Source organism: Ursus maritimus, unplaced genomic scaffold, assembly GCF_017311325.1.
Source record: "Ursus maritimus isolate PB19 unplaced genomic scaffold, ASM1731132v1 scaffold_18, whole genome shotgun sequence".
In the NCBI taxonomy this organism is placed as follows: Eukaryota; Metazoa; Chordata; class Mammalia; order Carnivora; family Ursidae; genus Ursus; species Ursus maritimus.
Window position 1 is genome coordinate 11,978,435 of NW_024424230.1, and position 15,288 is coordinate 11,993,722.

General features: G+C 36.3%; 1 pseudogene; it reads right to left on the bottom strand.

Annotated features, from left to right (window-relative positions):
* Positions 1-419: 419 nt before the first annotated feature.
* LOC103676156 overlaps positions 420-15,288 on the bottom strand; it is a 40,543-nt pseudogene continuing 25,674 nt past the window's right edge.

A 15,288-nucleotide genomic window follows, 5' to 3' on the forward strand; every position in this document is an offset into this window, starting at 1 on the left:
CAGTGAGCTATGTGTAGTACCTGATATAAAAATATCCATAATTCCTCACACAGCTCTTCTTCATTGTTCTTCCTCATCACCAAAAATGAGAACAAGAAAGGTAAGATACGAAAGACAGCATTTAGTTTCTTCATGAAGTACTATTTTTAAAAGAGATTAACCCAAGAAATCATGGTTTTCTATGGTGGTCCTTAACGTTTGCAGATCAGAAAATAAAATATCCCCTCATGACACAAACACCCTACTTATTAACCAAGCTACATAAATAATGAAATTACTCACCCTGGAGGCCTAGATTACGCTCCATTCCCTGTTGCTCTGATGCGGGCAATCCATGGTGTTAAGTTCCGGAGCCATAACTTCCGTATAACTTGAGAATGAATGATGGATAGGTTTGTTTGAACAATCAGGATTTTTCATCACAGCTGAAACCATTTTATGGTGTAGCAATTTCTTTTTCCCATTTTAATTAACGCAAGTCATTCTTAAGAATATGTCGCCCAACAAATAAAACGCTCTCAGGATTTGTTGCCTGTCTGTGCTTTATACTGACTCCGCCCGTGTTATCATCCAATACCCTAGAATGGCATTTGCTTTGCGGCCTGTATTCAGGATGCTTGTTCCAGGGTCAAGAACTAATTCAGAAAATAAATCTTTAAACAGCCATTTTAACTCTTGATCACACATGACCTCCAGTGCATCTATGCTACTAAGGCAACAGGCTTCTGCACACCTTTTAGCAGAATCCAGTCCTTCTTGTCCGTGAGTAAGTTCTATTAACTTTTGCAGCAAGTCGTTTCTGGGAACCCCGCTTTCCTCTCTCTCGACCTGTAACTCCATTATGTGGTCAATCTCTGGAAGGGAAAGGGAGGTGGAGAGCTTCCGGTACCTTTCCACCAAATCATCCTGCGGCCCGACAAAGAACTGACAGAATTCAAATGGAAATATCTTAGGTCTACGCAGCCAAACACCACTGCCAGCATACTTCACCAGATTTGCTCCAGTTGTAATTCGTGGAACATGTCTTTCCGGTCAACTTGTGGATGAACTCGTATCCGGATACGACGCGCCCAGCTAATCGGATCCACCCTGCTGGACCTGACATCCAGATCAGGCAGTAGAGGTGAAGGGCCTGGAGCCTCAAGAGTAAGAAGTAGGCCACACCACGCCCCCGGGGCTCTTGAGCCAGTCTGGAGGCAGAGCCCCCTCAGCAGCATGCCGTGGGAAAGCGGCTGCGCACTGCCGCCGGAAGTCCACCAGCAGCGGCTTCTCGACCCGGGCCGTGTTGTGCAGCACCGTGAGGCAGCCCCAGGTCTGCCCATCTGTGAAGGGCGGCTGGGCGTTAGCCGCCACCGGGGTTTTCAGCCCTTGCTGACGCGGCTCACATCTCAGGCTCCTTAGGCTGCAGCTCAGGTCCCAGGAGCACCGTGACGCCTCCCGCCAGTGCGATCACTTTGTGGCAGGCTCCCTGGAAGGGAAACAGGCCGAGCAGCGCCGGCAGATGCCCCACCTGAAGTGAGACGGCCGTTGGTGAAGCCGCTGTAGATGGTCTGAGGAGTTGCCTGCCCTGCCACCGTGGAAGAGCTCCGGAAACTGTCTTTTCATTCCCTTCTCAGGTAAGAACTCCTTGAATTCTTGAGTTTTCTGCGCCGCCAGCAACCGTGAGCGCCTGAGTGGCGTCAGGCAGCCTCAAGGGCAAGACTTCTGATGGCCCTGAGGTGCCAGCCCACCGGCCTGCCTGGAAAAAGCGGTGACATGGGCGTCGCCATCTTGGTGACAGCACGAAGGGAATGCTGGGATCTTAGAGTCATCAGACCCCCCCCCCACACACACACACACCTCTCGGTACCCTCCTCCTACTCGACTTGGTACATTCTTAAAAACAGGTTTAATAAAGTATATTTGAAGTATTAAAAAAAATTGTCAGAATGTATGTGGGTCCTATATGAAACTATCACCACATTGAAGAAAGAAAACATTTCTGTCACCTTCAGAAATTTCTTTGTATTCTTTATACCACTTATACTAATACATCCCCAGGCAATCACTGATATGCTTTCTGTCACTACAGATTAGTTTGCATTTCCAGGAATTATCTGCAAATGGAATCATGTTCTACAGTCTTTTTTTTTTTTTCCTGGCTTCTCTCAATCAGAATAAACGTTTTGAGATGCATCTGTATTTACCAATGGTTTGCCATGTACACACCCCCACCCCTGCGTTTTTGTATTTACTTTTAAGTGTGTGTTTACTTTTAAGTACTTTTACTACTTTTAAGTTTATCGATTCATCTGAGGATGAACACTTGGTTTCCAGCTTTGGACTACTGGAAATGAAGGTGGTATAATGTTGATGTAAACATCTTTCTACATTTTTTTCCTTGAATAAGTACCGAAGAGTCACAGTATGTGTATGCTTCACTTTGTAAAAAACTACCAAGTATTTTCCAACATGGTGGTACCACTTAAACATTTCCACCAATAGTATATGAGAGTTCAAGTTGGTCCACATCCTCGAGAACAAAAATTATGGTAAGCATTTTTCATGTTAATTTTAATAACTGTATTTGGTCTGTGGGGCTATGTCATTGAGATTTTAATTTGGCAGTTTCTCTCATAAGTAATAATACTGTGTTTTTTCATGTATTTATTGAACATTTGCATATTTTCTGAAGTGTCTGAGGTCTTAATCAATGTTTTTTTAAAAGATTTATTTATTTATTTATTTTAAATAAAGAGTGAGCGCATACAAGTGGGGGAGGGGAAGAGGGAGAGAATCCTAAGCCGACTCAAGTGGCTGGATCTCAGGACCTATGAGATCATGACCTGAGCTGAAACTGCCAGCTTAACCTACTAAGCCACCCAGGTGCCCAGGTTTATCAGTGTTTTAAAATCATGGTTTGTGGTCTTGATATTGAATTGTAAGAGATTTCTATACATTCTGTATACAGTGTCTTTGATAAATGTCTTATAAGTCCTCTCTTCCCAATCTAATTATTGCCTTTTTATTTTCATAATAGTGTCTTTCAGAAAGAAAAGATTTCATTTTCATGAAGTCAAATTTATAGACATAGGTATGTGATTATGTACCTAGTTCTAAAGATATATGTTATGGTTTCCATTATTTGTGTTCTATCTGAGAAAACATTGCCTACCCCAAATTTTTAATGATTTTATTCTAAAAAATTTATGATTTCTGACTAAATATTTAGATCTACAATCCATTTTAAGTTAATATTTGAGTATGGTATGAATTAATGGTCAATTTTTAAAAGTATATGATATCCAGTTGATCTTGTGCAATTTGTTAAAAATATTTCCCATTGAATTCCTTGAAGCCTTTATCAACAATTCCAGACTTCTAGAATCAATTTAATGATGTGCTGAGTTGCAAATAGCATTGTCCCCACCTTTAATAGAAGAAACAGCAAATTAAATTATAGTATGACTTCATTGATGAAAGTGAAGGTAAAAAGGAACTGACCTGAGTAGCTTTGGAAACAATGTTTCTACTGAATATTGTTAAAACTACAGACTAAAAGAACCATATATAAAGATTGTACTCTAGTTATTAAATTGATTTCCCAGAAGAGTATAGGTTACCAATTCTTTTTTTTTTTTTTTTTAGATTTTATTAATTTACTGGACACAGAGAGAGAGTGTGTACAAGCAGGGGCAACAGCAGGCAGAGGAAGAGGGAGAAGCAGGCTCCCGCTGAGCGGGGAGCCTGATGCGGGTCTCGATCCCATGACCCTGCGATCATGACCAGACACTTCATGACTGAGCCACCCAGGCGCCCCTGGGTTACCAATTCTGAAACTACTTTACATGTATTCTACAGTTAAGCAAGCAAGTAAATAAATTATAGTTAATGGTAACCAGTTTCCTCATTGTCAAATTAAAAAGTTAAAAATAAGCACAAGAGGAGGTCTATAATGTCCTGTGATACTGGATTAGCAGAGGAGTCACTTCAGATATGTGCATATGCATAGCTTTGTGTACACACATATATTTCTTAGCTCGTCTATTGACAGGGCCTACAAACAATGACATATCAGTGAGCACACTGAGAACTCAGCTCTTGTTTTCCAAATACAGTTCTCCAGTAAGTTTAACCAAGGTCCTTTGGGAAAAATGACTGATTCTTGGGGCTTGGAAAATAGGGCAAGATGATTTGGGAGATCTTGAAGTGCCAGAAAGGACGTTCAAAGAAAGCAAAACGAAGCTGGGGGTGTGTAAAAAGGATACAGGAGCCAATTAAAAGAATTCCCAATGGCCACACCTGGAAAATTTTGAGCAATAAAATAAATGATAATATTGTATTACAACCTAAAATACAAAATAAGTATATATTCATCGATATTGAGATAAATAAAAGGTCAAATGAATAAAGAAATGGGGAAGAAGGAATAAGTCTTCCTTAGTGAAGAATTCCAAATAATACATGTAGACAGTTGCCCTTCCAAAGAAGTAGAACTTAATTCCAATCTACTTGACTATCCGTTGGAATTAACAACTCTTTGTAAAATGTAGAGGATCATAAGGGAAAAATAGAAGCTTTACAGAAAGGGAACCTGGCAGGTATCAACCATACCAAGTGATCAAGGTTAACCTCTCCCATCATGAGTCATGTTCATTCTATTTATCTCCTGTTATCAAGCAATGAGAAGATGTATCAGTCAGTATTCTCCAGAAAATAGTAACAGTAGTAGATAAGAGAGGTGGGTTGGAAAGTAAATAGACACATGGACAGTAGATAGATATGGTGATATAGAGATATAGATTTATTTAAAGGAATTGGCTCAGGTGATTGTTGGGACTGGCAATCTAAATCTTGTAGGGCAATGGAAACTCAGGCTGGAAACTCAGACAGGATTTGATTCTGCACCCTTAAGGCAGAATTCCTTCTTTTCCAGGAAAGTTGTCTTTGTTCTTAAAGCTTTTAAGTGGTTGGATGACATCCACCCACATTTTTTAGAATAATCTTCTTACTGTCCCTTCATTGTAGATATTAATCATATCTATAAAATGCCTTCACAACACCACCTAAATTAGTGTTTGATTAAAAAACTGGGTAATATAGCCCAGCCAAGTTGACATATAACACTAACCATGGTAGAAGTACACCTCACCTTTGTGGTATTCTTCCCCCACACCCATAATAATCTTAGTGTAATCATGAGAAAACATGAGGCAAACACAAATTGAAGACCTTTCTACAAAATACCTGACTAGTAGTCTTCAAAAGTTTCAGTAATGAAAAACTAGACAGAGAAATTGTCACAGGCTGAAGTAAACTAAAAACTCAGGATTACAAAATGAAATGGGGTATCCAGGATTAGATTCTGGAACAGAAAAAGGACATTAGTGGGAAAACTGGTGAAGTCTAAATGAAATCTACAGTTTAGTTAATATATTATACCAGACTGAAATTCTTAGTTTTTTCGAATGCACCATGGTTATGTAAGATGTTAACATTGGGGGAAATTAGGCTGAGGGTATACAGGAACACTATTTACTATGTTACTTAATGTTATGAGAAACTAAATTTATTCCAAAAAATTAATTAAAAATGAAGAGATCAACTGGAAATATTTTAATATAGGCAGAATCAACATTAATATTGTATATAAAAACAATCAGATAAATAAGTATCATTTGAAAAATAAGTAAATGAAAAATAAACAGCCAGTTACCTAAAGACAAACATTTAAATCTACTTGTAAAAAAGTGTCTCTAAAAACCTGAGTTAATATTAAATGTTTATCAAATTTCCAAATTTTTTCCTATTCCTTGCTCCCCACGTAACAGTGAAAAGATCCATTATGGATACTGTTCAGCCATGTGTATTGGTATAATATTTCTAGAGAAATATTTGATTTTCCACATAAAAAAATTCAAAAGGTAGCTATCATGTGATCTAGCAATTAAAGAGTTAGACTTTTAATTTAAAGGAAAAGATGAAAATAATTTATGTGCAACTATATAAAGATGTGGGAAACAAGGCATATCCAAAAAAAGAATTTGTTAAATATATTACAATAAACTCATACAATGAAAAATTATATGGGTGTTAAATTTAAATTATTTGGTAGAGATACTACTATGGAAAAATGTTTAAAATATATTGACATTTGAGGGGTGCCTGGCTGGCTCAGTTGGTAGAACGTGCGACTCTTGATCTTGGGGTTTTGAGTTCTAGCACCACACTGGGGGTAGAGATTACTAAAAAAATAAAATAAAATAATAATAAATTAATAAATAAATAAATATTAAAATAAAATGTATTAGCATTTGAGAAACTGTTACATTTATGAATGTATTTGTTAACAGGTTAAAATATGCATCTTGGATATGCGGTGAGATTTCTTTAGCTATAAGTCAACTAAAATCACCTCTGTGAATTGTTGCCAAAAAGTTAAGCTTTCCAATTCGTGGAAACTGAGCCCCCCTGAATGCAGTCTCAGTCTCTTTACGATTATTATTGTCATTTCAAGTTTCTTCACCTCCTCTTCTCCCCAGGATTAATCTGAATTTCCACAAGAGCTTAAGTGTCTGAGTCACTCTAGGGAGGGTCATTGGTCTGAGTGCTGTCCTCCATTCTAGTAGGTAGCTCATTGCTTCTGCTTTTTTGCTTTTCACGTAGTTCTACCGATGCCTCGGAACAGGGCTTCTAGTCCTGCAGAACACACTTCTGTTCCTAATCCTTGGTTTATCTAGATATGCAAATTTAATGTCATGTACTTCTGTGCTCTTCTAGAGATATTCATGGTAACTTTTTTACACATTACAAATTATGTGTACAACTGAGAAACATAGGGGTTTTACCTATCTGTCTTTCAGTTATTGCTACTCTACTGTTTTAGGTACCATATTGGCAAAAGAGTTTCTCTATGGGGATAACATTCACCTAGCTCTGTGGTGGGGAAGAAAAGAAAAACAGTCATACTTGCTCAAAATAGTACCCCATTACAGTTAGTAGCATCCCTTTCAAATGAAAAGAAATACAGAATAAAAAGAACGAATGGTTATATACCAAATGCACACAAAAATGACCCATGGATACCAAATATTAATGATGATTTCTATTTTTATGTGTATCAGTGTTTCCTAGTTTGATTTAAAAAAACCTAAATGTTTATTTTTTTTAATATTTTTCCCTAGGAAAAACAATTCCTAGGCCCCTTCCTTCAAAATTATAGTTCTATTATTTTCAGAGAATTTTTTCAGCCAGGACAACTCAAAGATCTTTTCCAGAGCTGTGTTGCAAGCTTTGTAATTGTTTTAGAATTGATTGCTATACAAAATAGGTTTATGTGTTCTGACAGTGTGTTAATACAATAAAAGGAATTTTTAGTAGCAAAGGAGTTACAATTTTTCATTTGTTGTAATAAGTTGTTTTTTTTTTCTTTTCATTGCTGTCTCTTTGTAGATAAAATGGGATTTCATAAGTTCTTGTTTTTCAACATTGGTTTCTAGGAAATTTTTTCATCAGGATGCCTTGTTCAAGGCTAAATACAGCTCAGAGAAAAATACATCCAAAAAAGACTTAAAAGGATTTATTGTGTTGTGCTTAATGGGAAATATTGTTACCGTAAAAATACATTGTAAGGTGTAACCTTGAATGTTTGTTTACCAGCATACTTGAAAGTAAATGTAACAGTCTTATTTTCCAAAATAGATAAGCTGCTTTTCCTCTGGTATCTATGCAATAGTTTCAAAACAGTTTTCTCAGGAATTAAGTACCTGTTTTAACATCAGTCAAATATTTTAAATGTATATTTATTGTTCAAGTGTAAGCTATGTAGTTTGGAATATTCATCCTCTAGTACTAGAAATGCTTTTATTCGTTTTATGTGAACGATGTAGCTCCCACTTTGCCTGACTGGCTGCCATTGGTTTCTTCCTCACTTTTAATTTTAAGTACAAAAGCTTCTATTTCTGAAATACTTAGACACACAGACATGTACACGAGAGGGAACTAGTGACAACCAACCTCCAGTAGAAGCAAATAACTTGCTTATCTAATGCCTCCTTATACTCATAAACTTGGACATAGGAACAAACTTTGGAGTGAGACAGTATTTGAATTGAAAACTTCCCATACACAACTGCTTTACCAGTGGAAACTGGTGAAGAGATGGGAAGTCCTGTGTGGCATTCAAAATCTTGTAAATATTTAGCAGTTGGTGAAATAAAATCTGGCATAGGCAGGCCTGGACAAGATAAATTTCTCCAGCTTAATTCCCTACTTTAAACCTGCTGATTAGGTGACCTGAGCAAGGTATATTCCTCTGTAGACCTCTGCTTCTTGGTCTAGCTTTGGACACCGGTTAGCTCAAGGATTTTAACCATGGGCAGTGGAGAGAAGGCTGCCAGCACTGTCTCATTCATTCAACAGTAACTGCAGTGCCAGTCACAGCCATAGGCACTGGGTATATAATTTAGAACAAAATCACATATGGCCCTTTTCTAATTGATTATACAGTCTAGTGAGGGAGATAATTAATAAACAATAGTTAATAATGGTTAATTAGTAAGTAGTAATACAATCACCATTAATAATCCTATAATTAATATTTAAATGAATCATCTTTATTTTACACAGCCAACCTATATTATTTTCCAGAAAGATTTCAAGACTTTAATTTATTCAATTCTCGCATAAACCAGTGTGGTAAGTGCTATCATTATCTTCTCCTCACAGAGAATCTGGGGCACAATGCGTTTCCAGTAACACTGCCAATTTCCAATAGCTGGTGATTGGTTCTAAAAAGCAATCTGATACAGTGAAAAGAGACTACAAGGGTAGGATGATCAGCATGTAGGCAGTTAACCCAAAGAATCCCCTCTGAAACTTGAAGGCTGAGAAGAAAGAAGCCAAATGAAAAACAGAGGGATGGTTGCTTAGGGCAGAAGTAATAGCAGATGAAAAGATTCAGAGGCAGGGGGAAAAAATAAAAAAGCCTGTGGAAGTAATTGAAATGAGGCATTTGGCTTTGAGAAAATATGCATGAGAAAGGACAATTAGATTGAGTCCAAATTGGACAGGCAGTCAGGTCCTGGGACCAATTTCCTTTACGTTCACCAGAACCCCTCCAACCTACACTGAAAATTCATTAGGCATGCCGTATTGATGGAAGTGCATTATACCTTTGAATCATATGGAAGCAAAATAAAATTTAGTCCAGCTCACTGCTGCAATATATAATTCCTAAGGCTGTTTCAAACCTTAGAATGTTTTCAAGATAATTTACTGATTCTATGCATCTTCTAAGAAAGTATAATCGTATCTCACATCAGATTGCTACCCATACCCATAGCCTGTTTTGCCTTTAAGCAATTCTGGTTTCCCCTAAATACATCTAGCTTATTCCCAAATCCATACTTTTGAGTATGCTTTCATTCATCCAGATATACTTATTAGGCCTACCTTGGGCCAAACACTGTACAAATCCTAGGGATACAAATACTATCAAGATAGGTTTGGTTGCTACTCTACTGCAGTTTGTAAGCTAATGGGGTAACATGCAATTACATACATAACTAAAATAAAATGTAATAGGGAAAATAAAGTGTTGGAAACACATGCAAAGGAACAGAGGCAGGTAATATCTAAGTTGAGATCTAAAGAAAGAGTGGAAGTTAGGAAAAAGTTTTGGGAAAAATAGTGACTTAGCTCAGGCATTGGCAAACAAAGGAAATCTGGCCTTTACCCTGTTTTACTTCTTTAAATAAAGTTTTATTGAGATACATGCATGACCATTCATTTTCATTTTGCCTGTGCGTGCTTTCATGTCACTCATGTGGCGTCTAAATTCATGTGGCTGAATTGAGAAGTTGCAACAGTGACCGTCTGAGTCACAAAACCTAAAATAGTTACTGTCTGGTCCTTTACAAAGAAAGTTTTCTGGCCCCAGCTCTAAATCAATGGGAAGGTGAAGAGATGAACGAAAATGAAGAGAATACAGAAGGGTAAAGAGTGATAGCCTGAACTAGAGTTAATAAAGATGAGGGTCCTCACAAGCCCCCGGCCCCACCAAAAAAAGAAAAAGAAAGAAGGATGTTAGAATACAGAAGTGTTTTTGAAGTAGATGCAACAAGACTTAGTGATTCACTGAATCCCTGAATGTTGGGGGCATAAATGAGAGTTTTAGACCACTGTGGGCATTCCAATTTTAAGCCAATAAGGAGTTCCATTTGTTGATGTTGATTACAGGAGAAAAATGTTGGCTTGAAGGTGTAGTTTTGTGACTTTTAAACATGTGGATGGTAATTGAAACCATGAAAATGAATGAGATTTATTCATTCATGTCTAGGGAGATCATGTGTACATGAGGATCTAGGATGAATCCTAAGATAGAGCAACATTTAAGAGTTAGGTGAAGGAAGGGGCACCTGGGTGGTTAAGCATCCGACTCTTGATTTTGGCTGAGGTCATAATCCCAGAGTGGTGAGTTCAAGCCCCACATTGGGCTCCATGCTGGGCGTGAAGCCTATTAAGAGTCTCTCTTTACCTCTGCTCTCCGAATCTCTCTCCCTTCCCAAATTGCCCTCCCTCTCTCTTTTGAAAGAAAGAAAGAAAGAAAGAAAGAAAGAAAGAAAGAAAGAAAGAAAGAAAGAAAAAGAAAGAAAGAGGGAGGGAGGAAGAAGGAAAGAAAGAAAAGAAGGAGGGAGGGAGGAAGGAAGGAAAGAGAGGAAAGAAAGAAAAGAAAGAAAGAAGAAAAGAAAAAGTTAGGTGAAGGAGATGAGACTGTAAAGAGACTGTAAAGAAAGACTGTAAAGGAATATATTGACTTCAAAGACAAATTGACAGACCATTTCAAAAGGCATGGCTGACCATGTTAAATGATGTGTGCAGGGTGCTAATTAGGCACTAATAGGATCTAGCTTTGGAAAAGTGTTGAAGGGACCATTATTAGAAAGAAAAAGAAAGAACGCTATATGGCAGTTTTAATGACAGCCTTGGCTCATCCCATAGGGAGCCCTGGAGCTAGAATGGCCCTTCAGTTTGTCCAAGGTCTATACAGTTCTACTATGATCAGTCCCTGGGTTTGGTGTCTTGGTAAAGGTGGGAACTTGACAGGGAGTCTCTCTACAGCTGAGACCGACCCTGAAGGGATTTCAGGGGCAGACTGTCACAGCACACCCTGCAGCTTGAACATCAGTTCCTTCCTTGAAGTGGAAGCTGGGAATCATTATGCATTATGCATTCATTTAAGTTTGCAGGGATGTTGAGAGAAAGTTCAGGGGATCTTTTTCTTTATCGGCTTTGATTTTATTTTTCCTGCAAAGAAGTAGGTAAAGGCAGTTTTCTTACATTGACATCAAAAGAAGTGGTAGACCTGTGGAGAATGTAGAGAATGGAATTTAAATGATCTTCCTTTAGACTTCTGATTATAACATCAACCCTTTCAAAGCATGGCTTGGAAGAGACTGTTACACAAACTTCTACTCTTTATTCCCTCTATGCAGTTCAAACCACATCTTTAATTTCTATCTTTCTCATACTCGCAATATCTACTTTTTCTACAGTCTTATGTCCATACATTATATGTTCCTTTAAATGTTTTCCAAGCCATCCATAGGTATAAACTATATCTTCCCAAATAGAATTTAATTCCATAAGGATGACAATAATCTGTCCCTTTGCTTACTTACAACTAGCAAACTGAATACTATAATCTCTCCATAAAACCGTCTACTGAATATCCCACATTCCACACAAATAATGTTGAATTTCCCAGTAAATAATGAAAATAACCATGTTAGTATTAACTCTGTTCATGGCTATGGCTGTAAACACTCTCAGCAGTACTGTGGGTCTGGGTGGAGCAGGATTTATCTGATTTCTTTAATGTAATCATCAGCTTAACCTAACTTCTAATATTTTATGGAGATAATTAAGTAGCTATAATTTTCTTTCTTTTAAGATTAAAACTTGATATTTAAATACAAGGAGGTATTTCTTATATTTTCTTCCACGTCCATCTATGAAATCTGAATTTTTTAATCAGACCAAGACATATAAAGGAAAAATACTAATTACATAATCCTGTTTTTATTTTCTCCTTAATTTTTAAAAATTTAGAGCTAATCTGACACTATGTTAAACAGTGTGAGGAATAATTAACCACATGCATGATACTATAAGTAGAAGTTCAGTGTTTTTGTTTGTATCAATATCCAGATAACAAACATAAAGGACAAGACAAGAGAAAAAGTAGAAATTTGATGGAAGGAAATTTTACTGCATTAGTATACAAATGTAGGTTACTAACATGGTTTTACATAGTCAATTAATATATTTAATTTACTCAAGTTTTATGTGTTTCTTTATGACATAGCTTAATCTGACAGCAAGATGAAAATTTAGCAACTAATAGAAGCAAATAAAGGATCAATAACTTTATACCCTCTGAGAATTATGAACTTACTATTACATTTAGCATAATTCTCAAAACTAGAAGCATTCTAACTCACTCGCCTTTGAACTTAAAGGACAATAGTTGGAAGTACTCACATAGAGATAGCAGTCATTATTTCTTTATTTATCATCTCCAGTACCACCAGCAGCTGATTCCTGAATTTGAAGCCTGGTTTCTCTATTTAACCACATAATCTTGGTCCATTATTTATCTCTGAGCCCTAGTTCTCTCATCTATACAATAGGGACACAACAGTGCCCATCTTAAAGTGTTGTAATGAAGACAGAATGAGTTAATGTATATGAAGAACCAAAAACAGTTCCTGGCACATAGTAAATACTCAGTAAGTATTATTACGCCTATTCTTATTTTTACTAATCATTGTTATTATTCAGTACTCCATATGCTGTTATTAATTAGTGTATTACTAGTATTAATATTGCACTCTTATTGTCAGAGACTGGCACTTGACATACGACTTGGGCTCTATCTCATTTAATCCACACAATACTCATTATAGGAAAGCATATTTATATTCATTTTAAAGAGGAGAAAATTGAGCCTCAGAGAAACTAAGGTGGCAGCTTAGAAAGAGTGGAGCTGAAGTTTGAATGCAGGAAGTCAGAATCTTACTAGATCAAGGGTATCTAAATATCTAAATCCACCAACATCAAAAAAATTATAAAACAGCTCCTTCTTTCTCTTTTAAAGATAATTTGTTTCACAAAAAGTAAGTAGCCTTTTATTTTCCTATGAAAAAGTAAAGCAATGAGTGGAAACCAACTTTCTAAATGGATGATAGGATAGCTCCCATGTTGATGAACTAAATTATTATGGCTTTGCATGACATTAAAGTTGTACTACCTTCCTTTTCACAGAAATATATTAAACAACTGATATGTTATATGTAACAGGTAATCATTCAGAAATGCTTCTGGATCACTGCTCACAGGCACTATTCTAAGTATTTGGGAAACTATGATAAAGGAGACATAGGACCCCCCCCAACAATGCAATAGTTTAGGTGAAAGAAGAAAAGAATTGTCTTAGAAAAAGAGGAGGAAATACTGTTGTAAGTACAACATGAAAACCACATAGAAAATACAGAGGAACCAGGATGCAGAAACTAACTTACTTTGGATGATGATCTGGGTCAAATTCCCTGGGTAAATTAGAATCAAAGAAAGCAGTACTCACTGTTAGCTGTATTCTGGTGAATGATGGTTTTAGAACTAGCTTGCCTGATCTCATGTGGATTTGCAGTACTCAGACTCTATTTGTGAGAAATGTGTTGTGTTCTCCGAGTTTTCCTCCAGAGGAGTTTGTGTGTCCTGCCAATCACATTGGTCAAACCCCAGGAATCAGTGGAGGGAGAATTACAGTAACCAAATCATGAGCACATATATTTCAGTATCGTACCTGATAGTGAAAAATTGGGAACATTCGGATATACTCACACTAAGAGTTATAAAGGAGATTTAAAAAAAAAGTTAAAAATACTGATAGACTCTATGTACTGACATGGAAACACTTTTAAGTATTTAAGTATTAAGGGCTTATTTTAAGTAGGAAAAAAAGCAACTCTCAGGAAAACTAAACAAAATAAAACATTATTTAATGATTTCATTTATACATGCAGATGTATATAAAATCTAGTATAAATGTGAATGAATACAAATATTATTTATGTGATAGTAAAATCACAGAAAGAGTTTAGAAGGATATATACCAAGTTTTTATGACTGGTTCCTTCGGAGAGTGGCTTCAAAAGACACAAGAAGAGAAAAGATACTAAAATATTTTATATACTTTTAATTTTTTGAAAATTATGTGTAATTAAAATATGATTTACAAATTAATAATAAATAGTTTTTAAGATATGTATTTCATAAATTCCTGGTACATAGGTATTCAGCAAATATTTATTAGATGAACTTCAAAATATGTTTTATGGTATATATATTATAAAACATATATAAACATATCTATATATGTATAGATTGATAGATAGATATTATATTTTTATGTTACCATTACTTGGTGATTGCCTGGCTTGCCTCCTTTTAGAATTATTAGGTCAAATTGAAGTTATTAGGTAAAATTTTATTGAGCACTATTAGGGGAAGGGGAAGCTTAAGCTACAATTTAATACCCTGAACAGCTATTCTGCTTTTTCTTGGTTTTTAAAATATAATGCTACTAAACTTCACAATATTAGCAAAATAATTTCACAAAATGTAGAATAGTGTCTAGTAGATACTATTTGATCCGTATAATGAATTTCGGTAGAGTTCTGATTCTATCCCATCACAAAGGAAAGCTAATTATTGTTCCTATAGGCAGGCTTTATTTGCTAGTGTTATTTATAATGTTAGTGGAATGGTCTTTGAAAGCACTACCTTAAAAGAAGACAATTTTCAAATGTTTCATCTCTTCAATTACAAATATTTAATAAATTCAATGGAAATATGTATAATTATAAATGATGGGGGTTAAGATTAAACTCACAGGGGCGCCTGGGTGGCTCAGTCCTTAAGCGTCTGCCTTCGGCTCACGGTGTGATCCCCGCATTCTGGGATCAAGCCCCGCATCAGGCTCCTATGCTGGGAAGCCTGTTTCTTCCTCTCCCACTCCCCCTACTTGTGTTCCCTCTCTCGCTGCCTGTCTCTTTCTCTCTGTCAAATAAATAAATAAAATCTTTAAAAAAAAAAAAATAAAAGAGGCAAAACATGTTAACGCTTAATTTAAAAAAAGATTAAACTCACAAATTTAGAAAATTCAAAAGCTAAAATCTAAGAAACAAGGCCAATTCTGAACTGCAATAAAATGATACACATAAGTTTTAAAGATTGATATACTCT